This window comes from Cnephaeus nilssonii, assembly GCF_951640355.1.
Source record: "Cnephaeus nilssonii genome assembly, chromosome: 15".
In the NCBI taxonomy this organism is placed as follows: Eukaryota; Metazoa; Chordata; class Mammalia; order Chiroptera; family Vespertilionidae; genus Cnephaeus; species Cnephaeus nilssonii.
In genome coordinates, this window is record NC_137086.1 from 4,224,240 (window position 1) to 4,251,956 (window position 27,717).

Sequence of the window (27,717 nt, forward strand, 5' to 3'; positions counted from 1 at the left end):
ATCCGAGATGGGCCTTGGCTTAGTATTTCAAAAACATCCACACAATTCAGACATGGTTTTGCAGAACTCTGACACTAAGAGACTACCAACAAGTCGCAGCTAGAACCATGACACTACCCGCAACAGTCATCACGATACACACGTGACTGGTTTAGTCATAGAAACATCATAGAATTCTGTGCCCAGAAGGTCCTTGGATGGTTTATAAGTGACGCAGAGAAATGAACAGCAAACAGGGTGATCGCCAAGAGCTTAGGAGGAGCGAAAGAAGCTTTCTATCGGGTAAATGAAACGAGCTGATATATCACTAAGTGGCATTTGCAGACTTGTCTGTGTAGGTCAGGAAGTCAGCCTTGCTGGCCACGTTCCAGGAGCCAATAAGATCTGCATCAAGCCACGGCCGTTTCCTGAATGGAGAGCAGTCCCAAGCACGTCCTGCCAGCTGTGCCTCTGCCTCATGGCTCAGGAGAGCTGAGAGGTTGCAGACTGACAGATTAATTCTATTATGTTTGCAAACACCGTGAAAAGTCCAGGGAGGCATAGAGGCAGGCGTCTCTTGGGGAAGACCGGAGCTACTGGCCTAGAAGAATAAATATAAGAATGTTCTACCTCAAGGCCCAGCCAAGGGCCAATGTCTTTTTAGGCAGTTTCTGTATCTTGAATGTGATGTTTTTATTTTTTAAATGTATATATTTTTATTGATTTCAGAGAGGGAGAGAGAGAGAGAAACATCAGTGATGAGAATCATCATTCAACTGCTCCCTGTACGCCCCCTACTGGGGATTGAGCTCACCACCTGAGCATGTGCCCTGACTGGGAATCAAACCATGACCTCCTGGTTCATAGGTCAACACTCAAACACTGAACCTTGCCGGACAGGTAAATGTGATATTTTAGTCGCCAAGGCTTCTCCATGGAACAGTTCAGCAAGCACCATGAGCACTGGTGTGCACGGGCAAATGCTTTGTGCACTGAAAAGCAGGTGAGTGTAAGGAGTGGCCCGCATTCATTAGAACACTTTTGAGATGATGCTCACGATGGTTGTAAAAATAAGTAAGATGTCACGCCTCTCTGTCTCCTGAGAGTTTTTTCTGTTTTGTTCTTATACCTTGGTTGTACCTTTTCTGTTTATACACTTTTATTAAATGTACTTGTCATATTTTTTTTAATAAAAAGGAAATTATATATTTTTCTGCTTACTATGATCCTGGAGTTACTAAATGTTTCCTAATCATTATGATAGCCATGAAGAGGCAGAGAAAAATAAAAAAAGCATGTCCACAAGCAAACCAGTGAGTTGGGTTTCAAACCCACAACTTCTTACCTCACTCTGCTCATTACTAGACCTTGAGAACAGGTACCTTGTGGAGTGCCTGCTACATGCCAGGCATTGCTGTGTGTTTTACATAACGTATCTCAGTTACTAACTGTATTTTACAATGAAGGAAACTGGAGGTCAGAGAGGTTAAGCAACGTGCCTCGTGTTGTAGATTAAAAACAGCAAAGCTGGAAGCTACATCCGATGGGTCTGGTTCCAATGCTTCTCATCTGTCTCCACCCCATGCATCCCATTTGGCCAAGAGTCAGGGGTCCGGCTTAATGATGGCATTTGTACTTCAGGGCACCTTGATCGGGTGTTTACTTTGTCTTTTTAATATTTGAAGTAGTTATTTAATACTTGAATTTTAATAGAGTAATCATAGAAAGACCCACTTATAAATTACAAATGATGACTTGAAAATAAGGGTCTAGCCCAGACATCATGGCTCAGGGGTGGAGTGTCGCCCTATGAACCGTGAGGTCACTGTTCGATTCCCGATCAAGGGCCCAGGTTGCAGACTTGATCCCCAGAAAGGGGTGTACAGGAGGCAGCCAATCAATGATTCTCTCTCACCATTAATCTCTCTCTCTCTCTCTCTCTCTCTCTCTCTCTCTCTCTCTCTCTCTCTTCCTCTCCCGTCCTCTCTGAAATCATAAAATATATATATATTTTTAAAAGCAACTAATGAGCCCAGGGGAAAGCTGCCAGCAGGGGCAGCTGAACAAGGCCCAGGACTCCCAGGTCAGAGGACAGTTTGGTTCCCGGCAGCTGGAGAGGAGAGGCCCCCCAACATGCAGTAGCAAGCATAATCCTGAGCGAGACGTGGCCTCAGTGCTGGACCCATCAGCCCTGAACTGCAGGCTGGTCAGGTCCTAGCCAGCAAAGCTGAAAATCAAGCCTCAAAAGAATAAAACAATTTCTATGTACTTTAGCCTGGGTGTGAGTACATGGGCTCTAAATAAACTAAAACCACTCCAGAATATAGGCTTTGAAATAATTAACTACCTTAAGTAATTTTCTTGAAATGTAATAGTTTACAAAACTCCAAATGTAGTCTTCCAAAGAAGTTATAAACTTCTGTTTTTTTCCTTAGAAGACACACTGTTTGCAAATGCTGATACCTATCTTTCTGGAATCATCTCCCCTCCTTTGGGGGGAGAGGGGGCAGTGCTATGAAAAGAAAACTTTATCCTTTATTCATAGTTGCTCAGGATTTTGTTCTCTGGAGCCCAGAGATTCGTTTTACAAAAGAGATAATGACAGATTTTTCAGCCAAGGAAGTGGAATGTGTCATGATGTAAGATATAAATTTCCATATCCTGCACACAGCAAAAACCCTATCTCAATGCCAGCAAATGGCCTCAGAAACAAACAGCAAAGCACATTGCCTAGCATATGGCATGTTTCACCAGTGTTAACTTTTTTTCAGCAATCCTAAGCACTTTTTACTGATAAGGGTATTACCTGTGTATTATCTCTAAGAACCTGAAGGTTATTTTGCTGAAAGTCGGGAAGTTAAGGCTTATTAAAGGTACTTGGTAATCATGTTCTCTGAGAAACACAGGCACTAAAATCAACTTGGGAAATGCCTTAGACGCCAGCTTCCAAAATGCTGGTTCATACATGAAAGATTATTAGTAGCAAATCCTTTTTAGGATGAAAGGATCAGAGTGACGCATTCCTATAAAAACTAATACCTTCTTTTTTGCCAGGTGACTCCTTGAAATTTAGAATTTATATCTTATATGTTTGACTACCCTAATAAAATATTTAAATGTCTTTTAAAGAGTTGGGGGAAAATCAGGGATAGATACCTAGAGAAGCAAATGGAAGAAAAAAAGTGACACATGGTACAAAAGAAAGGAACTATCACAGATAGTTCATCTGGGAACAATGTTTATATGACCAAAATAATATAACCATTTGAATAGCAATTTAACCAAAAATTGGAATATTGCCATGCTTGGCGGGAGGAGGAACAGGAGGTATAGGCATGAAGAGAAATTATAGGGGAATTAAATCCTTAGTTCCACAATAAACTGGCTATTCACAATACGTAAACGGATCAATCGGAAATGGCCTAGTAAGTATGTTATACGGGAATCAGGAGGTAAATACCAAGAATAGCTCACAAGGTTGAAAGAGGTTAATTCTGAGAAGCAAGATTCACAAGTGCAGACGAGAGGGGAAGGGGAATGGCATTGTGTTGTTATTGTGATTGGCCTTCTTATTCTATTTGACTTTTTAAACTGTGTAAAGATATTACTTTGATAAGAAGTTAAATATTTAAAATTGAAAAATAAATAAGCTAAGACATTCAGGTTTCCCTCATTCAGAAAAATCTGGAACAAAACAATGAAATTACTCTAAAAAAAAAAAAAGTAAAGCCATTAATCCTTTGCACTCTCTTGCTTTTTTCTCGATTCCTTTATTCTAATGCTAACCGTGTTGAGTCACACTCAACATCAGAGTGCAAAAGGTTAACACTATAGTATGAATTACCTTGATCAACTCCTATGTCTAAATCTCAACAACACAATGATTCAGGGTTTCCTAGGAGGCTCCTCAGGACATGTCGAAAGGGATGTAGCCTATCTCTCTTCCTCAAAAATATCAAAGACCTTGCTTCAGCTCAGGCAAGAGACTGTTTTATATTTATAACTAGGGGCCCAGTGCACAAATTCGTGCACCTTGAAAGGAACTGTGGGCCACGAGGCTGCGGTTGGCACAGGAGCAAGTCTTGGCCCATCATCCACGCCCCTGCCCAGCCCCTCCCGCTGTGGCTCCTGGTCCGCTGTCTGCTGGCAGCCCCGTTCCTGCCACTGCTCCCATGTGCTGATGGCAACTACCCCACTCGCACCCACTGACAGAATGGAGCAATTGGGGCTGGTGCCATCAGCGGGTGCAAGCGGTAGCTGCTGCCCCGATCACCCCTCAGGAGCAGGGGGAGGTGGAGAAGCCCTCGGGGACGATTGGGGCCAGCAGCCACCGCTCGCACCCGCTGACTGCACCGAGCGATCAGGACCAGCTTCAGGCACAGGTAGCAGGTGCGAGCAGCAGTTCTAGTGTCGGCTACGGGTACCAGTGGGACCGGCGTCGGCAGCAGGTGCAAGCGCTAGGCAGGACCACAGCGCATGGGAGCAAATAATTTTCAGTAACCACCAGAGGCTTGCCCCAATGACAGTGACCAGCACTCTGCCTTGATCTGGCGCCCCCGTTAACCTGCTTCACCATCCCACCGTGGCCAACACCTGCCATATTCCATGCTCTGCCGCCTGCTGCCAACACCTGCCATGTTCCACGTGCACCCCTTGGTGGTCAGCGCATGTCATAGCGACCGGTTGTTTGGTTGTTCGGTTGTTCCACTGTTCGGTCTATTTGCATATTAGCCTTTTACTATATAGGATATCTGTATACTATGTTTTTCTCTAAGTAAAATGTGAAAACACTTATTTTACTGAGCCATTTATATGCACCATTTTTTCTTCTTAAAAGCTTCCCTTTTCCCATATCCATTGCTCTGGAAACCTCTGGAGATATTGTAATGAAATATTATATCCTAACTACCTAACTGGTCTGTGCATTATTAAATATTCTTCAAATTTGACCATTTACTGCTTGAACTTAAGAGCAGGGTTCTTGTTTTTCACAGCAACTTCATTTTTCCCTTAGTCATGATGCCTCCTACATTCTTGCACTTAACAAATCTTCCTTCGGTGTGAAGGGGGGATGGACCACAGCATAAATCACAACAAACCAATCAGCTGCCCGGAACAGCACTGCAGAGCTCTCTTGCTGTTTGCTTTGACTTCATTTTGTGTTTTAATAATAGCTCCACAGAACAGGGAGCGCTGACAGTGTATCAGCACTGCAGCTGTGGCATCTTCTTTCTAGATGGCACGGGACCTCTTTAAAGAGATAGGGAGCTCCAAGACCTGTGACTCTTTAGATCAAGCATGCCAAACTCAAAGGCTGACACGGGCCAAATAAACAAGGTTGTAGTTTATGTGGTTCACAAAAAAAACACACAAAAGCTTCAATTTTCATAGAAACGTAGGTTTATTTCGATAGAGACATGCTGAAGACAAAGGGCTGAAATAAATGAGTCATTGTTCACATAAAATAATAGAACATTTTAATAAAAATTAATATTTTTTCTTGAACATTAACTTACCAGACACTGAATAACTGCACAAATTAATAAGCGTAACACAAATAAACCTATTTTTCTTGTTCTCTGAAAGCGAAATATTGCCTGCTGCGCACACAAAATAAGTCAGTCCAAGACTAATGACGTGGCCATCAGCTGCTGAAATGTTCGCTGCTGGTATTGGTGGAGAGAAATGGTGCGCCTGCGCATAAGGCGTGTAAGGGAAATGAATGCAACATGATTATAGTAATCAGTCATTAGCGAGCGTTGTAGTTTGCTATTAATAATTACGTATAACAGGATATTGTAAAAATTAAGTTATGCAATTTTTATTAAAACGTTTCTTACATACCACTATATTGGCTGCACCGCAAAAATATTTGTTGTGGATTGCATGCGGCCCACGGGACGCGAGTTTGACTTGCTTGTTTTAGATGGAATGCTAAAGACCTTCTAGATGGTGAAGTTGATGGTTTGAAACACCTGGGGTATGGATCACAGTAGGCAACTACAGTCCATTTACCAAGATGAGTCTGCTGATAATGTATCATCCTTTTAAATATAAATATTCTATTGTTTAGTAAAAATTCACATACACTGTGACCACATAATGTAATAGAAAAGGGAGGCCCTCTCATTCAGAGTTCCGAGTCCTACTTTTGAGGACCTTGTTGCTGCAGGAAAATGTACCCCGGGCATCAGAGTAGATGAGCTGTGGGACCACGTGACTTCTAAGGTCCCCAGAGCCTGCCCGGTGCTCTGTGACCAGCCACTTTACGCAGGGACAGTGAGGGCCTCCAGGAAGGAGGCAGACACTGATCGCAGGTCACTCAATGAGCAGTGACGAAGCTGGAGTCGAGCTCAGGGCCTCGGATTCCCGCTTCAGTGTTTGTGCCTCTGTCTTATTCTGCCTTTCTTATTTTAGGTGCTTTTCCCCTTTTAGAAACTAAAAATGTGCCCTTTTCTAGAGAGCTCCGGAGATGTTACTACTCCGCATTTTCCCTAAGGAAAGAAGTCTGATAAATTATTTAAATATCCACTTTTCTCTGCTAAAACGTACACTATGTTTTTCTCTAAGTAAAATGTGAAAACACTTATTTTACTGAGCCATTTATATGCACCATTTTTCTTCTTAAAAGCTTCCCTTCTCCCATATCCATTGCTCTGGAAACCTCTGGAGATATTGTAATGAAATATTAATCGCTCACTCTCTCATCTCCTCCCTACTCCTGTTCTAATGACCCTGCATCTCCAGAATCATTTTTGTTCAGGAGGCACTAATTCAGAAACTGGGTTTTACATTTTTTAAAAATCTTTATTGTTGGAAGTATTACCTATGTCCCCTGGTTTCCCCCACTGACCTCTTCTAGCCCGCCCCCCCCCTCCACCCCAGACCATCACCACCCAATTGTCTGTGCCCATGGGTTATGCATATACATACAAGTCCTTTGGTTGATCTCTTCCCACCCACCCACCCCGCCTTCCCTCTAAGGTTACACAGTCTGTTCCATGCTTCTATGTCTCTGGATCTACTTTGTTCATCAGTGTATTTTGTTCAGTAGATTCCTCATATGAGTGAGATCATGTGATACTTGTCTTTCTCTGACTAGCTTATTTTGCTCAGCATAATACTCTCCAGGTCACTCCATGCTGTCTCAAATGGTAAGAGTTCTTTCTTTTTTACAGCTGTGTAGTATTCCATGGTGTAGATGTACTGCAGCTTTTTTATCCACTCATCTGCTGATGGGCACTTAGGCTGTTTCCAAGATGAAACATGTCATTGACCAGGGACTGTGCCCCAGCGTTTCAGCACATCAGCTCCCATTTGGGATGTTTCATGTTTGGCCATCACATCTCATTAGCAGCAAGACATCTGAATGACTGGCTTCAGAGGGATCTTTCAATTCCCATGAGATGAAAGGTTCAGTAATCACAGTGGTTAGCAAGCAGGTGAGCTTGGGGATCAAGGAGGAATCCATGGAGGCTCCAGTCTAAGGGGTGCAAATTCAGCTTCTGGAAAAGGCTGGGGGTCTGTGTTCCTTGGCTCCAAGGTCTCAGATCAGTTTTGATCTGATGACATCGTTTCTGGGTTTAGAATCTGAAGAATCCAGGCTCAACGGCCATTCCATGGCATCCTGATTCAAGTGGTAATTTAATTCATGTTTGTTCAATTCTCCCCTTTGTAAATGGTTGAGAAAGACTACCTTTTTACGGATGTTGGGAAAATATAAACAGATCATTCACATTTAATGCCAACATATGCCTGCAGATACTTCAGAAATACAAAGGATTGGCCTGGCCAGCGTGGCTCAGTGGCTGAGCATCAACCTATGTACCAGGAGGTCACGGTTCGATCCCCAGTCAGGGCACATGCACAGGTTGTGGGCTCTGATGTTTCTCTCTCTCTCTCTCTCCCTCTCCCTTCCTCTATGAAATCAATAAAAATATATTTTAAAAAAGAAATAGAAAGTATCTTTATTCCTTGAGAAGAAAAGGTAAAAAACCGTGTTAGTGTTTCTAAGGAAGATCAAGGTCGTTTTCCCAGTAAGACAAAGGAGGTGCTAAGAAATCCATCTCCCACGATGGTCGTTAGGACATGGACCCGATGGTGAAATTACGCGGGTAAAACCGGGAAGCAGCACAGAGCAGAGGAGAAGGGCTGCAGACCAGAGGAGCTGCTTTGCTTTCCTCAGGCTGCATGATCAAGCTCCCTAAACCGTGGCGGTTTAAAACACCAGCCACCCAACTTCTCTCGTGGTTCTCAAGTTTGAGCTCCAGTGGGAAGGAAGTTCTGTGGATCTTACTTAGGGTCTCATATGGTATTAGTCACATGGCAGCTAATGGGGAAACTGGGACCCCTGGCCCCTCTCCCTCTCCATGGGGTCTAGGGCCTCTCCCGCCCACCAGCAGGGGAACTATTGTCTGTGTCTCTGAGGGTTTTTTTTCCCTTTGCTTCATCCATCCACCCCTTTCACCAGCTCCCAGCCCTCTCCCCTCTGACAGCAGTCAGTCTGTTCTATGTATATAAACCTGTGTTCACTTTGTTATTTTGTTAATTAGATTCCACATATAAGTGAAATCATATAGTATTTGTCGTTCTATGACTGGCTTATTTCACTTAGCATGGTACTCTCCAGGTCCATCCATGCTGTCCCAAAAGATAAGATTTTAAAGGAGAGAATTTAATTATTCCTCAGCTAAAGGCCAAACCAAAAAGATTCAAGCAATAGAAAAACACACGGAGATAAGTAAATTGTTTAAGTGGTAAAGAGCTAGAGAGGATTTTATAAGCGTTTCAGAGGAAAAAATAGATAAACCACAGATAAAAAATGGGTATTCTAATAAATGAGTAGGAACAGAGAATTAACAATAAATGAGAACAGTGGAAATACTGAATTCATCCTTTGCAAGAAAAATGAGAGGAAATAACTTAGATTCTTAGCAAGTAATAAAAATCTCACAAAATACTTAATAGGGATAGAAATCTAGTGAGGAAATACTCATTATGTTTAATTCATCATTTTTAAATAGACAGCTTGCAGCCTTTACAAAGTGTGTTTCCACTGGGAATCAGATCAGAGTTAGCTCTCTCCTGCTTTAGTTATAACCCCTAAGGACCCTTAAGAAAGAATAAATGTGGGGGGTCAATGCCAAGGAAAGGGGGCGCTGGGGACAGCAGTGACATCCAGGGAAATGCAGGAGGGAGCTGGCTATGTTTCCGCGATAATTCTCTCCCTTCCCATACCAGCGCCACTGAGCTCTAATCATCACTCACATTCTGGGCTGTGAGGCTACTTGCCCTACCTCTGAGTCTGTTTTCTCCTTTCTTCAATATCTCAGCTGTTCTCATTTATTGTTAATTCTCTTTTCCTACTCATTTATTAGACTATCCATTTCTCTCTGTGATTTATATATTTCTCCCCCAAAGTGCTTATAAAATCCTCTCTAGCTCTTTCACCACTTAAACAATTTACTTTTCTGTGTGCATGCCTGAATCTTCCTGGGAGTGCTTGATTAGGACAGCAACAACTTCTTCCTTCCTAGCCCTCACTTTTTTCTAAGTCTTGTCTTTTCTGTAAGAGGCAGGAAGAAGTCAAAGGGCCGGGAGAGAGAGCCTATGTCTGCCTAGACCTATTTGTGGGACCACATCTATGTGAACTTTGGACCGTGTTCCAAGCATTGCTAACTGGCATAATGGTCAACCTGAGAACTTTGTCTCATCCAACACTGAGCCCTACGTGCTGATTCAAAGCATGACCAGCAATGCAAGACTTGAATTTCCTGAAAATGGAGTGTTCTGGAAAATTGAGGCATGGGGAGGACTAGGAGAGAGAGCACCTGGAGGTTAGGATGAGGGTAATCCAGGTTGAATTGGTGGGTAACTAATCAAACAATCATCATCTTGAAGCCAGAAAGTCTGGGGGGAAGAAGGAGGCCCCACAAAAAAATCAACTAACATAATTCCTACTGGAGCAAATTAGCTGTTCTAAGGAAAAGACAGAAGGTAAGAATGTTATGACAGAGAACCAAAGGGATGGGCAGCCACATGGTCAAGACACCGTGGTAAAAGCTAGGTCACAAGGAGAGAGGCGAGGAAGCCACAGTTTGAACCAGTGGCAACCATCAACCCCAGTGGAAGACAGTTGATGTCAACAAGCTCTCCATGAATGAGTCAACGAATGAATAAATGAGGACGAGAACAAGCCAGGGCCTTCTTCACACAGGGTGCTGGTATCTTGTGTGCCCTAGGAGGTAACGGCCAATCACAATATTTTATGAGCCCTTTTGCAGGGATGACCACACCCTTGGAGGATATAAGCAATTCCATCTGCACGTTCTGAATATGTCTCCATAGCAGAATCTCAAAACCGTATGTCCAGACTTTTTTTCTGAGTTGTGAAATGAGTCTTACAAAACTACATTGTGAAGAAGTCAGAAATTGTTCAAGAAAAGCCAAATGAAAAATACACACAAAGGATCCTCCCAGGATGTTGGTAAGAGCCTAGTGTTTGGAAGACAAGCACTAGGTGAGAAAATGGACCGCTCCCACTTTAGGAAAAGTGACTCCGATATGGCACTTGCCGCTCTGAAAGAACATTATTGGCAGGTAGATGAAATCCAGCAAAGAAAACAATCAGGGAAGAGGGAGGGGGGAGGGATCTTATAACCCCACTGTCATTGTCAGTGCCCTCAGGCCAGCATCTCACAAGGATGGAAAAGAGATATTTTGAGGCCAAAAAATGTCACATTAGAACAAAAACCATCATGGTTTCAAAGAAATCAGGGGGGTCAACATTGGAACTCAACCATTGACATTTTACTACAGAGAAAATCAGGGTTCAAAGAAGAGGAATGGCTGTCCCATGAAGACATGGTCACATCTGGTGGGATGTGAGACATAAGATAGTCTAAGCCAGGAGCAGTGGGAGAGAACAAAAGGAGATCCAGGTGATGTTGCCACCTGCCAGAGAGCCTCTGAGCCTCCCCGGGGCCTCCCTTATCTACTGCCCCCTCAGGCTGGATGAGGCACCCCTTCTGGACACTCAGAAAAACATGGGCATTTCTCAATTGGCTTTCACACTGTTTTATAATTATTTGTAATTTTCTCTTTTTCCTCTAGATCCAAAGTCCCATGAGGATGAGGTCAGCATCCTATTCAATGGTGTGACTCTGATGACAGACTCAATAAATGTTTGTTGAATGAACAAAAGGATAGATGAACTAAGTGAAGACTCCAAAAGCAGATTGTCCAAGACTGTGGAGATGTAACTATGAAACCGGAACTGAGAATCTGTGACCAGGAAGCCACGTGTTGCTCCCATGATGCCCAGCATGCCCTGATCTCGCCAAGAGGTTGCTGGAGAGCTGGACAAGGACCCCGCTGTCTGTGGTGACTCTGCCTTACTCTCTGGGCTCCTCCTTAAGGTGTAATTAACTAACCAAATATCCTGGCCAGCAAAGACATAAACAAGATCGCTGTACTGCTGCTAACCTATGTATCTTCCTCCTCTGTGTGTCTTGAACTGAATACCAGTGGGAGAAGTGACGCAGCTGAAATGTTTAAAAGCTGGGAAGATTAAAATGAGATTCATCCTAATGAATGCAATGCAGACAATGCATAACTCAGGTGTGTTCAGCACGGCGTGAGTGGACAGCGACGGCTGAGCATACAGAATGAATGCCTTTATCACTCAAGTCTAAAGCCCACGGGGCCCAAATCCACTCCCCCAGGGAGGCTTGTGTGGTGCCCCCTCAGAAGCAGCTTCTGCTCTAAACCCCCATGTGCCTCTGCTGTAGAGCCGTTGTCCCGTCGGCTGTCCACCCATGGGTGTGCATGCTTGTGCCACGCTGTCAGATCGTGAGCTCGGAGAGCAGGGAATGTTTCTAACTCATCTCTTACCTACGCTCCCTGATTTGATTTCTACACCCCAGTAGGTGCCCGTGGTGGGGGTACAGGAGTAGTGAGGGGGGTAGCAGCAGTGTTGCCAGCAGCGGTGGGAGCAGTCGCTGCCCTGAGCTGAACGCTTGGCATTGTCGGGCACTGGGCACGACTTGTGTCCACCTGTTTCATCGAATCCTAACATCAGCTCTAAACAGTCAGTGCTTATTATCTCAGCTTCACAGGCTTCTTCTCTTACAGGGGAGACAAAAGATACTCGAGGTCCGGTAAGCTGACCTCGCAGAGTCAGGATTCACAGCGCACGTCATTGACGCGGAGTCTGTTCTCTTCCTCACTGAGCATTTCTGCTGGTTCTGCTCCCAAAGGCTCAGAAATGCCGCCGCCACCTGAAAGGCTAGCCAAGCCAGAGGCCAGGCTGTGCCTGGGGACCCACCTTCACTCCCCATTGCTCCTACCAGGCCCCTGCTCTGCCCTCCAGGGCTGTGGAGTTTGGGAGTGGAAGGCCCTCAGAGACAAGCTCCCATGGGCCCGAAGCCCTGGAGGTGGCATGGCCTGGCTGAAGTCACTCGCGAATCTGGGGCAGAACAGAGCAAGCAGCCGGGCCTCCTGGGCCTCAGGGGGCAGGTGCTTTCTCCACGATTCCTGGCTGTGATCTTTGAGGAACTGCAGTTCCTTCTTGATATCAACGGTCAGGAATCTGACCAGGAAGAAAACGAACATGTAACATGAACATAAACACACTCCATTTCCACGCGGGCTGATTAGATGAACACCACGAAGGGACCGGGCAATAGGCCGGAATGAAGTCCAAGAGGGAACAGAGGCTAGACCGTCTGCCCTGAAGATGAAATGTCCCAGACCTCCGACCCTCCCAAGGTCCTGGTGCCAGCCCGCTCCCCTCCACAAGGCTCATAGTTTCTCAGGGTTGGAAGGGTCCTCAGAGTTCATCCGAGCCCTGGCTCTACGGGTGAGCCCCCTCCCAGAGATGCCCACAGAATTGGTCTCCGCTGGGGTCTGACCCGTCTACTTTTATAAGCTGCCCAAGTGGTTCAAGACATCGCTAGAACTGAGAACCCTTGAGCCTAGGGCAGTGTTTCCCAAACCAGGCCATTCTGCTGCGCATCAAGCACAGACCCTGCTGTGGAATGATAGAGGTGGCCCCAGGGGATGAGGAGAACAGGCCTGGGAATGGCGCCAGGGCTCCGAAGCAGAATTCGCTCGCCAGCTCAACTCCTGGCGCTGCCATTTCCTGGCTCTCAACCAACCGGCATGCCCGCCCTTGGAAAGCTAGGTTTCCCTGGCGGTGAAAGCCACGGTGGCTTCATCCTCTCACATGCTGTCGAGATGAGAAAGGAGTTAATGATACAAACAGGGCTCTGTAAATGACGACACCCTGGTGGTGGGGATAAAACCATGTGCCAGGGAGGCTGGGGAGGCCCACACAGAGAAAGGTGAAGGTTGGGGTGTGGGCGGAGGAACCCACATGCCCAGCAAAGCTGCCCCATTGAGCTTGCTTCCTCCCCAGCCTTTCGGACTGAGAAAAGGGTTAAGCCATTCTCCATGTCGCCAGCAGGCTTTGCCCGTTGCTGGCAGGACTGTCTTTGTTCCTGCTAATTAAAAACAGGTGCCTTTGCCTGAGACTTGTGCTGGGAACCTTTGGGGCCCGGTTGCCCTGGAGACTACCATCCCCGCCAGCAATCAGCTTAGGGGGAAGAGTTCTAGTTCATTTCCATATGAGAACTTGGGTTTCACCTGAGGTTCATAAAGAAGGGGAAGTTATGCATGCTTAGCTGTTCTCCAAGAGAGAAAATGGCTTGATTAAATAGCTGGTGGCAAAGGCAAAGAGTGGCAAAGAATGAACACACTCTGAGAACACACTGGAAAGCCAGGAGCGCGGGGTCCTGGGTTCAGGGCCGCCACACTCTCTCTAGCTGACCTTGCACAGTTTACAAAGAAAACCGATATAATAGTGTATACTATCCCCTCAAAGCTGTGCTTTCATTTCCATCTTAAAGATGTGAAAACTGGGGAAGGAGGCGCCATAACCCAAATCCAGCTCTCGTGTGCCTTGACGCCACTACCCTCTGCCTTCTCCTGCTCTAAGCCTCAAACTTCCATAAAATGAGGCATGTGCACTGTATCCAGGTCCGTCCCATTGTGGAAGAATACAGTGTTTTCCCTTCCGCCTAAACCTGTTCTGACATCTCAGAACCAAGTCCCCTCAGCAGGTCCAAGCCTGGGTTTTCTGACTCTTAGCCAAGGAGAGAAGGTGTAGTTGAAAGATAAGAGGAGAGAGAGAGAGAGAGAGAGAGAGAGAGAGAGAGAGAGAGAGAGAGAGAGAGAGAGAGAGAGCGCCATTGGCCCATGCAACTGAACAGCTACACTGAAGCTTTAATTTTATTTTTAATATTATGGTTGGAAATATTTGAGGCTGACATTTGAAAAGGATTATTGGGATGCCAAAATGAAGCAAAGAAACTCATTTACTGTGCCTAGGATATGTGCCCAAAATTTAACCTCCAATCCCTCCCCCATACACACAGTTTCTAATGTACAGCTCTGGAGCCAATTCAGTTGGACTGTCTTCAGTGGGTTATTTATCGTCATTTGAGAAGGCAAGCTATCAAAACTATGAAAGCCTTCAACATTGCATTGGGGATAGTGAGGAATCAGAAGATAAGAAGTGCAGTCCTCCTTCCTCATTTACCCACACAGCGTGAAGCAGGGTGAGCAGAGGCAAGTTGGTGCATTCTAGAGAATGATTGGACTGGATTACAACTCACAAAAAGTTTAGCAAAACCTACTTCTTTGCCCCAAGTCAATCACTTGAGCATTTGAAAACTTGTCTCTCTCTCTTCCTGCCTTTGGACAAAGACACTCAATGTTACCTTTCTAAACCTTTCCCTCAAATTTAGCTCTCAAGATATTGTTGAAAGCAAATTTTCGAACAACCAACCAGCTTTTCAAGAACACTCAACTTAGCTGTCACTCAAACACTCTGAAGGAGCTGTGAGAAAGTAAAAATTGCCCTGGTCTTGAAATCAGAAAATGTGCATTGGTTTTTATCTTCAGCCTGTTTGACCTTGAACACTGCGTCCCTTCCCCCTTTTAATTCAAGGATTTTCTCGCCAGTAAGACAGGAGAGGAACTCCTCCACTGAGGATCACCTGGGCTTGGATGGATGCATGCTGGACAAATCTGAAGCTCTAGTATTTCCTATGGCACAAGGGCTGAAAGGATGGGGTTCTGGCCCAGAGAGGTGCCCGGGGTTATGGACAGTGGCAGGACAGGATAGCACATGGGTTTTACAATGAGGCCCAGATGGGTTCATAGCCCAGTGTTGCCACTGACAACTCTCCCCGATGACCTCCAGCCCTACCCTATATAATAAAAGCCTAATGTGCTAAGTGTCTGGTCGACCAGCCAGCCATTCAATCAATCAAAGCATAATGTGCTAGTGATAGGCTAAGGCCGCTCAACCGCTAGCTATGACATGCACTGACCACCAGGGGGCAGATGCTCTGACCAGTGGGTGAGCTTGCTGTTGGGGTCCGGCTGATCGGGACTGAGCGAGACAGGCTGGACATGCCCTGGAGTCCTCCTGCCGTCCCTCCCCAGCTGGCCAACCTCCCGCATCCCTCCCCAGCCTTGATTGTGTAAGGGATCCCTTACACAGTGGGGTCCCTCAGCCTGGCCTTCACCCTCTCACAATCTGGGATCCCTTGGGGGATGTTGGAGAGCTGGTTTTGGCCCAATCCCACAAGCCAGGCCAAGGGACCCCACTAGTAAACAAATTTGTGCACCGGGCCTCTAGTTTCTTCTATAAAACAAGAAAAGGTGTCTCTCATTTGTTGTCAAGATTAAACAAAATGACTTAAATCCAACTAGTTAACATTGAGTAAGAATTCAATAGTTCCTTCCCTAGTGTTGTGGTTATGCACACAGATCCTAGAGCTGGGCTATCTGACTCTGTAAATATCCCATGTAGCTTCTTAGCTGTGTGACGTTGGACAAGTTACTTAACTTCTCTGAGTCTCAACTCCCCCATCTGTAAAACAGGAAAGTAGGATTATCAAGGGATTAAACAACTTGAAAGGTGTTTAGAAAGGGGCCTGTCCATCATTAAGTGCTGTTTATCAAATCATTTTAACCAAAATAAACTCAAATATCTTCCTTTCTCAAGCTGTGCTAGAAAAAATGGAATTAATAGTAGAAAAATTTAACCTAATTCTAATCCTTCATCACCTCACCTCAGAAGGACTAACTGGCCCAACCAGTGTGACTCAGTGGTCATGAACCAAGAGGTCACTAGTTTGATTCTCGGCCCAAGATTCTGGCTCCATCCCCAGTAGGGGAGCATGCAGGAGGCAGCCAATCGATGTTTCTGTGTCATCGATGTTTCTATCGCTCTCCCTTCTTCTCTCTAAAAATCAATAAAAAACATATTTGGAAGGAAAAAAAAAAAGGACTAACTGTTCCAATCAGGAATACATGCCACCCTCCTACACATACACAAAACAGAACAAACACAAAAAGAAAGCAGCCCATCAAGTCAGCACTGTGCCTGGTGACTCAGGGGAGGTTGGGCTCGTGTGCAGGTGACAATCCTCTTCTTGCTTTTCTAGGTTAGGTCTCTCCCTTCCTGAGCTTAGTCACTGCAGAGACTGGGAGTCGTCCTCTGGCAGCCCGAGTTTCTCCAGGTAACCTATGAAACTTCTCACCATGTATTTGTCTAAAAAAAGAAATCCCTTTAACAAGTCAATTTAGAGGTCCTACGGCGTTCCTTTGTTACAAGGGGATTTTTATCGGAAGTAATGTTATAGACCAAAGTTTCATTTTGCCTCCTGTTCTATATCCTGGTCTGGAGCTATTTTATTTTAAACAACACCAGGTATGGAATGAAATTTCCCAAGAGCATTTCAAAGAGCAATTTCTCATTTCCTGCCTCTACAAATGTATGTTCTTAAAATAGAATTGTGCTAACAGTTTCTTCTGAAATCAGGTTAATATAAGCATAAAATGATGGGGAGGGGGAAACTTGGGGGGGGGGGGAAAGAACATTAAAGCTTTTACAAAACCCATTTATAAGAGGCTGCATCTCCATCATGAAAATAAAGATAAACTACTTATTGGCACTGGAATATATTCAACTGTCCTTCACTCATTAATTCACAAATATGTATTGAATTCCTTCTATATCCCAGGGCTCCCATGAGCATTGGAGTTTACAGTCTGTCAGAAATAAGAACAAGTAAAGAGGGAAGTGGAATATAGGCATGTGCTGTGGCAGAGGTAAGCCAGGGGTGTGGCGAGCTTCCTGGAGGAGCAGCCCAAGATGTGCGTCATTAAGGACTAGTCAGAGTTAGGCAGAGAAGGAAAGGGCCTTGACCACAAAGAGGCCCTCATGCCTGAAAGCAAAGAGACCCAGAGGTCAGGAGAGAAAGCACAGGTCAAGGGCCAGGTAGCCAGGCCTTAGGAGAAGAGGCAAGAAAGGAAAGCCAAGACTGAGCCTGGAAGAAGCTATGGAAGCCCAACTAAGTCACTTCGCTTCTGCCCTGAGAGCTATAGGAAGACGTCACTGGGGTTCAAGCAAAGGAATAATGTGCTCAGGTTTGGTTTTAGGCATTGTATACAGTGGAGTTGGGGGCATCAGGCAGAAGGAATGGGCCCAGTTGGGAAGCCATGGGGTGACCTTGACCGTGGGAATAGAGAGGAAGGTGCAGACGTAAGGGGTGTTTAGAGGAAACACTCCAGAGGCCTGCGTTTTCCCACCTCCTATTCATCCATCAGCCAGGCAGGGATTTCTGCCCCGGGGTCATAGGGATAACCCAAACTGGATAGACCAGATGGACAGAAGTTTGTTAGTCACATAAGTTCACAACCCACGGGGGAGGACACCTCACACCTCACCAGGCCACATGGAGGTTGTCCTTGGGAACAGACTGCATCAGCAGGGTTGTGGGAGGCAGTGTTTACAGTGCCAATAGGGTGAGATGTCCCTGATTCCCCAGGGAGGATGTGACTGGCTTGTTTGCATAATTCCATGTGCTGGCAGGGTGATGAAACCTGTCACTTGGAGATAGCCAGGAACTGTGCCTGGTCCCTTGATCAGGAGCCTTATTTGAAGGAGCAGGGCCAGGAGGAGAAATTGTGACTATCATTCAAGGCCCTCTTGATTTTTACCAGCTGTCCAGATGGCACACAACCATGAGTCTTAATTATAGGTCTTGCCCCATAGCCTGTTACAGCAAAGATATAGAAATGAATGTGAAAAAGGATTCCAGGTGTTTCTGCAATTTCTAACTTTGGGGAATGAGTAGGTGATGGATGATGAAGGATGCAGGGGGTGCCTTCTCTGAAGAACACATGATGCTGTGTCCATGTTGGGCACGGTGAGCTGAAGAGATGGAGTAGGAAGAGCCTGTGGGTCAAGGTGGAGATTCCTCATAAAGAATTGTGTGTAGATATCTGAAAGGTCCAGGGAGATTCACTCCCCGCCTTCTGGGATCCCTTCCCTTTACACATACCCATTCAATAGTTTTGGTTAAAGCCATTAAGTTTGGGAGTATTTGTTATGCAGCCAAAGCTAACTGATACATGCAGCTTGGGAAGTGAGATCAGAGCTAAAGTTTCCAGTGAATGACTGGACTGGCTCTGGAGGGGCAACAATGGGACAAAGCACATATAGGTGATAAGTTTAATGTCCTTCCTTCCTGTTTTCCTAGATACCCAGCTTACTATCAAAGGTTTTTGCTAGAAAAAATAATTATATCAACTGGGTGTTTTGGAAGGAGTATTTAATAAAAGGTAGGAGCTCTGTGATGAAAGATAGCATGGCTTATTGGTTAAAATCTGAGGCTCTGAGGTCAGGATGGGTTGCATTTAAATAAAAGCTCTGCTCCTCTCTTGTGAGCTGTGTGACCTGGCACAAGTTACTTAACCTCCCTGAGATGTGTAGAACAGGATAATCCTAGTTCCTATTAGGTTGTCATAAGGATTAAATCAAGAAGCTTTATAGTATGCTGGGTTGTTATTTGTCTCCTGTCTGCATTAACCTGCTCTCTGATTCAAAGGAAAGCCAGGCCCCCCTCTCTCACCTCGTTCCCCATCTGGAACATGTGAAGTTTCCATTGGAGGAGCTCTGTCCCATCCTACCCGTCACAGTCTATGAGAGCAAAGTGTAGGCAAATACTCTTTAGGATTCAACCCTTTCAAGGCAACAACATTCAGGGGATGTTTAAAGGCATTTAAATAAGTGTACTGCAGCTGTGCAGGAAATTTTCATTGTGTTGTTTTGTGTGTTTTTTTTACATTTCCTTAAAAAAATATCAGAGAGCTAGTTGTCAGTCACAAGATAAAGCACTCGGCTTCTAAGTTATATCCCGCTGACAGTCTGCTCTGTAGCGCGGCTAAATATCAAGCCTAGATTGCTTTCAGTAAAAAATATAGAAAGGATAGCATATATCAGGTCCCAGGAGTGATTTTTCTCACTGTGACTACTGTAACGTGGCCATGGCTATCTTGCCTCGCAGATGGCCCAGTGCGTGACGGCTGGCCGCTAAGTCCTGTGTGATAATTGATTGGCTCGTCTGTGTTGTCTCAGCAGATGCCTCCTGTATGCAGAGCTGGTGGAGCCCACAGTCTGGGAGTCTGAGGTCCTTTTCTTGCCAGTTGTCTCAGCAAAGCAGACAATGCGTCACACGCATGCACAATGTTTACGGTTCTACTTCCAGGTCTGCTGTCAACTCCCTGTGCATAAGGTGGGCCAGATTGTCACACCCCCCTTCTCTGTCACCCATGAATAATATTAGAAAGCAGAAATAACACATGTGTTTGTTCACGTTACTACTGGAAATGTCATGGGCTGGCTGGACCAAGGGCAAGAAGGCCCATGGATTTGATCTCCGTAGAAAGGGTCAGAAAAAGTAAAAGGAAAACACTAGTTATCTATGGCTGCACAGCAAATTGCCTCACACTTAGCAGCTCCAAACAACCTGTTCATTCAGCAGCTCCAAACAACCTGTTCATTCACAGTCACTGTGGATTGGGAACTGGGTGTGACTTAGCCGGTTCCCTTGCTGCGCTACCTGTCCCGACATCTAATCACAGCGATGGCCACGCTGGGGGCTTCTCTGAAGACCGGACTGGGAAGGAATCTGCCGCCTTATTCATGAGGTTGTCAGTGGGTTTCAGTTCTTCCAGAGGTTTTGAACGGAGGGCCTTCGTTTCTTGCTGGCTGTTGGCCAGAGGCCACCCTCATCTCCTTGGCCAGTGGGCCTCCCCGGCATGGCCGCTGGCTTCATCGGGCCAGAAGGGACAGAGTCTACCAGCAGGATGGAAGGTGCCCTTCTCTGTAACCTAATCCCAGAAGAGCAAGCTCATCGCCTTGGTCATGATCCATTGGTTAGAAGCAAGTCCAGGGGAGGGAATTGCTGAAGGTGTGAATACCCAGAGAGTGGGCCTGCCACAACAGATGTCAAAACCAGGGTGTCATGCATGGTTAGGCAATGGGGACGGGGGCCTGGTCACTGCTCCCCCAACCACATGCCCAGAAGCAGCACTGTGACCACTCTGGGGAAGAAATGCCCTTTTGCCATAGATTACACAGAAGCACTAGGTCACCCTCAGTCAAAAATGCATCTGTCCCCGGGAGATGGGCAGCTCTTTCAGCAGGAAGAGGAGGGGCCTGTGACAAACCAGCAAGTTCAGGCTCCAAGTGAGACACTCAAATTCTTCCTCCCACCTCCATCCCCCACCTGCCCTGTGACCCATCAGACACAGTATCTTCCAAGCAAATCAGATCTGTGGGCCGAATGCAGCCCAGGCCGGCAAAGGTGAGCCTTTTCCACAGCTCTTCACCCCCAGCCTCCCCTCCTTCTGGGAGGGGAGAGGGTGCCAGAGTCTTTGCCAACCTGCTCTCACTCCCAGTGCGCAGCCTTGGGACCCGGCCACGGAGGCACAGAATAGAGGCTGCCCCTTGTGGAAGTGGGTCTTAGATGGCTAACCTCACTGCACCTGGGATCATCTCACCAACATTCCAGGCTGGAAATAGGCCCCTGTGACTGGCCCATTGGGAGCTGTAGTCTATAGGAGACCTGAGTGGTAGGTGCGAATGGAGGTTGTACAAAGTACGGTGGAAACTGCCCCGACCCGCGGGGCAACAACGCAGACACCAGAGACGAACCTAAGAGAACTAGACAAACAAGGGACGCGAAGAATGGAGGCAAGACAAATGGGTTTCTGATCAAGCCTCAAATTTTTATTCTTACAACGGTGCCTTATATCCAAGTCAGGGAGTGGGAGGTGGGGCGCGGGGAGTGAACTGTGGACCTATCAGTGCTTGCCAGCAGGGGCTGCAGGCAGGGAAGGGGGTATGAGGAAGTAGCCGTGGGTGCAGGTGGTTTCTAGAAGGGGAGATGTCTAGGAGGGATGGGGGCTGAGCGGGTCATGTGGGTTTAGGTAATTGACTAGGGTCGTGAGGGGTGCTGACTTATAGATAAAGGATGTGATGGTTGGAGGGCAGGTGTGGTGGTTAGAGGGTAGTTATGCGAAGAATGCTTTGTCCTTAGGCATGAGGAAGTAGGCCTATGGTGAGGACCAGTTTTCCATGAGGTTCTGTTTCATTAGCTTACTGAAATAATGTTAGAATTAATTTGTCATTGACTCTTGGCTCCTGACATCTCCTCCCTCTCTGTTTAAGAGAAGGGAGTGGGCCTTAACCAACCGGGGAGACATTGACCTGGTTCCTCCCGTGGGCTTTGTATGCCCACCGTGTGTGGCTCTTGACATCTTTTGGGGAGGAGAGGCAGAGCCATTATTTTTATTGATGTCAACCTCTATGCAGACCAGGTGTACCCTCAGGGAAATCCAGAGGAGGTTGAAAATGTTTGAACCTTCCCTTGCAATGCTTTGCTCTGCACCCGGTTTGATACCCATACCTCTGGCTCTGGCTAGAGCATAGGTAAGCATCCCTCTGGTTAAGATGCTGTCCCCGTAGGGAAGGAGCGAGTCTGGGTCCGGAGGTGCTCGTGCTTTTGGAAAGCCGAGTCTTGGCCAAATTTGTTTTAATGAGATCCTCCGGTGGGAATGAAGGGTTGGTAATCATTATACTGTCTACCTTGATAATTATCATATAGATTTTCTTGATCAAGCATCGCTAAGCGGTGGTAATGTATTTGGATGGGTTTGGCAAGAGCTTTATCTATCTGTTGTTTTATAAAATCAGTGAGTTTTCGGAATGCCCAGGGTCCAAAGGTTAACATTAACAGGAATCCTACAAGGGGACCCAGGATAGGGAGAAGGTAAGGGAGGAGTCCATTTAGTCCACTCCAGAGGGGGTTATCAAACAACTCTTTTCGTCGCTTTACCAGATCTTCTTGGAGCTTCTTAATCTTGTCTCGGACGATCCCGGACTTGTTGACGTAGAAGCAGCATCGTTCCTGTAGGGCCAAGCATATTCCTCCCTGTTCTGCAGTGAGTAAATCTAATCCTCTTCTATTTTGTAAGACTACTTCCGCTAAAGAATCAATTTGGTCTTGTAAGTCATTGATAGTGCCAGAAAGTGTTTGAACATCATCAATTAATTGATTAGATAATTTGTTATAAGTATGTATTGCAGTTCCTAGTCCTGCAGTACCTGTGGCTATGGCTCCTGAAATTCCCAAACCAACAAGTAGAGGAATGAGTTGGACAGCTCTTTTGTGGCGTCCTGCTATGTAATCAAGGGAGGGTAGGGGAACGGGTTCCTCTCCTGAGATAATATCAATATCTGGAAGAATGCTGGCTTGTATACATTGTCCTGTCCAGTTCACAGGAAGGGCAGTATATGCCATATTTCCTCCGCATATAAAGACTCGACCAGGCGTAGGACAGAAAATGGAGGAGTGATTGTCAAGAGAAGTGCAGTTATTAAGGTTGGCAAAACCAACATTTATATCATGGCTGTTGTTTTGGAAGGATCTTTGTATGCAGGAAGAAGTGTTGGTCGTTAGAGGTTGCGTTCTGAAAGGTAAGCTAAGGGAACAATTTTCATGTAGCATGGTAAGGTTGTTATCGGGAATGGCAAGGGGCATGGGGGTACCCAGGTGTAAGCATAACCAACAATTAGCCGCTAATGAGGGATTGGAGGCATTAAGGGCTTTAAGGGTAGCTTCTAAGACATCAAAGATTTGGGTGTCTAAATCTATATCTCTTGATTTGGGCAGAGCTAGGGGATGGTATGTTAAAGAGGGATATTTACTTTTAATAATATTATTAATTTGTTCTTGAACGAGAGTTTCGCGGACTCTGTCTGTTGGTCCTCCACCGTCAGAGATGTGGACTGGTGCTACTGGGGGCCAACAGACTGGTTCACCTATGTTGCCCTGACAAGACGCTAAGGCATATTTGGAGTTGCCTTTTCGGGGAGTGAAATCGTATTCTCCTCCGAAGGAACCACTAAAGGTTCTTTCCAAGATGGTAGTGAGCAGGGTGTTTCCAGAACCATCAGAGCATTGTTGAACAGAGGAATAGCATAGTGAGTTCATCTGATCACTGTATTGGCAGTTTAAAGGGCAAGGTCCTGGATGGCCGTTTTGAGGGGGTATGATTTTTGGTTTGTTAATACATTTCCAAGAGAGTGTTTTGAGGCTACCTAATGAATCTTTGATATAGACAAGGTAGGCGGTTTTAGTACTGCAATCTATTGCCTGGGTATATTCTGTGCTGAAAGGGTGAGTTGAGGTATGCCCTCCTTTGCAGTCACAGGGGGAACCATATAGTTTAAGGCGGATTTTTTCAGGGTCGGGTGACGACCAACCGCCGGAGGTGAGGGGTACCAAAAGAGAGAAAAGGTAGATTGTTAGAGGGAGTTTCATTGGGATTTTATTTTGGGTTTTAAATAGGAGATATTTATTGTCTTTCTGGGTCCCAGCAGGGGCAAAAGAGTTTACCTCCTGGAACAAGTCTTGGATTTCGGCGGCACTCGTAGAGGGCAGTGGTAAAGATGATAAGCAGGATGAGAATGATGATGGCCCAGATGTACCAAAGCATTTCCGGTGGTTACTCTTCAGTCAGGTTAGGTGTTGTTTTTCTTGTGTCTGTGGATAAAAAAGAGTTTATCTCAGGGACTTCCTTCCCTGGAGGTAACTTGGTTATTATTTTTCTTTTTTGGGGGGTTTATGGGTTTTATAAGCCGTTCCGGTAACCATCGGGGTCCTTCTTCTTGTGTGTCATAAATGCACGCAGAGCCTCGTCCCCAAATGAGGACTGGGTCAGGGCCATGCCATTTGGCTGTCATGGGATCCTTCCACATGACTTTAGCATATTGGTTTTTTGTTTCTTGGTGCCATAAGCGGTCTGCGGCGGATTTTTCCTGTTTATCTAGTTGTAAAAAATTGAGTGTAAATAATGCATGGTTTAAGATATTGCGAGGAGAGCCTTTAGTGGGATAGATGTTGTTTGATTTAATTTTATTTATGGTATTTTTAAGGGTTTGATGAGCTCGTTCCACTATTCCTTGTCCTTGGGGGTTGTATGGGATACCGGTGGTGTGTTTAATGTGGAATTGATGGCAAAAGTTTTGAAATGCCTGCGAGGTATATCCTGGTCCATTATCTGTTTTGATTTTTTGAGGTTTTCCCATGACAGTGAGACACTGGAGAACATGAGCTATAATGTTTTTAGTAGCTTCTCCGCTATGTAAAGAAGCGAAGATAAATCCACTATAGGTGTCAATGGTGACATGGGCATATTTTAGGTTACCAAATTCAGGAATATGGGTAACATCCATTTGCCAAATTTCATTGGGAAGTATGCCTCTAGGGTTGACTCCTAAATGCGGGAGTGGTAAGAGGGTAACACATCCTGGGCAATCTTTTACAATTTGTCTGGCTTGTTCTCGGGTAATTTTGTATAACAGGCGGAGAGTACGGGCGTTGAGATGATGGAGAGCATGGCTCTGTCTTGCTCTGGATATAGGGTCTGAGGTGACTGAGAGTATGAGACGGGTTTTTTTGTCTGCTAGAGCATTGCCTCCAGAAAGGGGGCCAGGAAGGTCAGAGTGTGCTCTTAAATGCCCGATGTAAAAAGAGGCCTGTCTTTTTGTAATAAGGGTTTGGAGCTGAGAGAAAAGGGGGGTAGCATTGGTGGTTGGTTTAATGTAGGGGACTGTTTCTAAGAGGGGAACTGAGAATGCAATGTATGCACTGTCTGTATATAGGTTGAAAGGGGTATTAGGTAGTTTAAGGAATACTTGTAAGATGGCAAATAATTCTACAAGTTGAGCAGACTGAAAGGGGGATTGGATGAAAAATTCCTGTGAATCAATGATGTAGGCAGCGATCCCGCTAGAGGATCCATCGGTAAAAACCAAGGAGGCTTGTTTAATGGGTTCTTTGGAGGTGATTTTTGGGAATATAAAGGGGTGGAGGCGAGTAAATTGTATTAATTTGTTGGGGGGGTAATGATTATCAATTTTGCCTGTAAAGGAAGATAGGGATATAGCCCAATTATCATCATTTTGGGTGAGCCAGTTTATCTGTTCCTTTGTATAAGGGAGAATGAGCTGATCAGGGTCTCGGCCAAAATGTTGTCGGCTCTTTTCCCTCCCTAGTATTAGGATTTTTGTGACTAAGGAAGGATAAGGGATGAGAACCTTTGATGGCGAAGATGGTAGGTGGATCCATAGGAGGGGGTTGTCCTGCCACAGTACTCCGGTAGGAGTATGAGGTGTAGCACAGATGATGAGGGTAAAGGGTTTGTCATATGTTATAAATGTAATTTGTTGCTGTTGAATAGCGTTTTCTATTGTTTGGAGAGCTTTATGAGCTTTCGGGGTTAGTTTCCGGGGGGATAGGGGATTAGAATCCCCCTGAAGTATATCAAAGAGAGGTTTTAAGTCTCCGGTTGTGAGTTTAAGATAAGGTCTAAGCCAATTAATGTCTCCTAGGAATTTTTGAAAGTCATTAAGTGTCTGTAGATGGGATGTTTTTAGCTGAATTTTTTGGGTAGTGATTTTATTATTATTTAATTCGAAGCCAAGGTAATAGTAGGGGTCTTTAAGTTGTATTTTGTTGGGGGCTATTTGGAGCCCAAAAGAAGCAAGGCGATGAGTTAATTCTTGGCTACATTTGAGTACTTCGGGAGGGGAAGCTCCGGCCAGGAGAATATCATCCATATAGTGAATTATATAGATGGAGGACCACCGCGGTCGGAGGGGGTCCACAGCCTGGGCAACGAATTTTTGGCAAAGGGTCGGGCTATTAGCCATGCCCTGGGGGAGGACTTTCCATTGATAACGAGGCATAGGGCCTTGGAAGTTTATGACCGGGAGGCTAAAGGCAAATCGCTCTCTGTCTTGGGGGTGAAGAGGAATAGTGAAAAAACAGTCTTTAAGATCAATAATGATTTTAAAATATCTGGAGGGAATAGCGATAGGGGAGGGGAGCCCGGGCTGTAGGGCTCCCATAGAGAACATGGTTTTATTAATTTCTCTTAGATCCTGTAGGAGGCGCCACGCTCCAGATTTCTTTTTAATGACAAATATAGGAGTGTTCCAGGGAGAGGTGGTGGGCTCTAGGTGTCCAGCGGCTAGTTGTTCCTGTACTAACTCTGTGGCTGCTGTAAGTTTTTCTCTGTTTAAAGGCCATTGATCTACCCACACGGGGGAGTCCGATTTCCATTTTATTTTGTCTGCGTGGGGTACAGGAAAGTCAATGGCCGTCATGAAAAATTTGTATTGCCTAATCCTGAGCGATTAGTTTTTGAGTCAATTATAATGGGTTCTTTAATTCCTTGATTATGTTTACCTAATCCTTGTCCGGGGAGAAAGCCTTGTTTTAGCATCTGTTGGGTTACTAGTTCGTTGGGACTACACATAATTAGTTTTAGCTGGGATAGGATGTCCCTTCCCCATAAATTGACTGGGAGCCTGGGGATTATGTAAGGTTGGACTTGGCCTGAATTGCCTTCTTCGTCTGTCCATGTTAATATTTTTGAGCTTTGCCTGGGATTAGTGGACTGTCCGATGCCTTTAAGGTGGGTGGCTGATGCAGTAGTGGGCCAGGAATCTGGCCAACTATGGGTAGAAATAACAGTGGCATCTGCCCCTGTGTCTACTAGGCCTTCGAAGGGCTTTCCATCTAGTTTAAGGGTGAGTAGAGGCCTTTCAGGTGTTATTTGTTGAATCCAATACGTATCGGAGGAGCCAAAAGCAGAATTCATTCTGGGGTTAGAAATATGGCTCTTGGAGGAAGACTCTAAAGGGAGCAGTATGAGTTGCGCTATTCTTTGTCCTTTTAAGATAGATATGGGCCCCGATGGGGCTGATGCTAAGAGGGTGATCTGTCCTGTATAATCATTATCAATGACTCCTGGGATGATATGGAGACCTGCTAGGAAAGAACTACCGCGCCCTAGAACCAGTCCGAAGGTTCCAGGGGGCATAGGTCCATAGGTTTCAGTGGGGATGAGTTGAGTTCCTTGTTCGGGTATTAATATTGTCTGGGTGGCGGAACTGAGGTCCAGTCCTGCACTCCCTGGGGTTGCTCGGCAGAGGGAGCTAACGCCTGCGCGGGAAGAATTTGATTCTCTGTAGGGGGGACAAACCTGATAGCCCCTTGGTTGTGTCCCAAGTAGGGGGCCGGGGGCTGGCCCCTCTGGGGGTTTCCCTGATTCTGAGGGATGGGCTTGCCGTTGATGTCTGTTTGAGATCGGCATTCTTTTGCCCAATGTTTGCCTCGTTTGCATTTTGGGCAAAGTGAGGAAGGTCTATTTTGCTTGTTGGACGGGTATTCTCGGGTGGATGGACATTCCCGGGCGAAATGTCCCGGTTGTTTACAATTAAAGCAAATCTTATCTTGTTGGGAT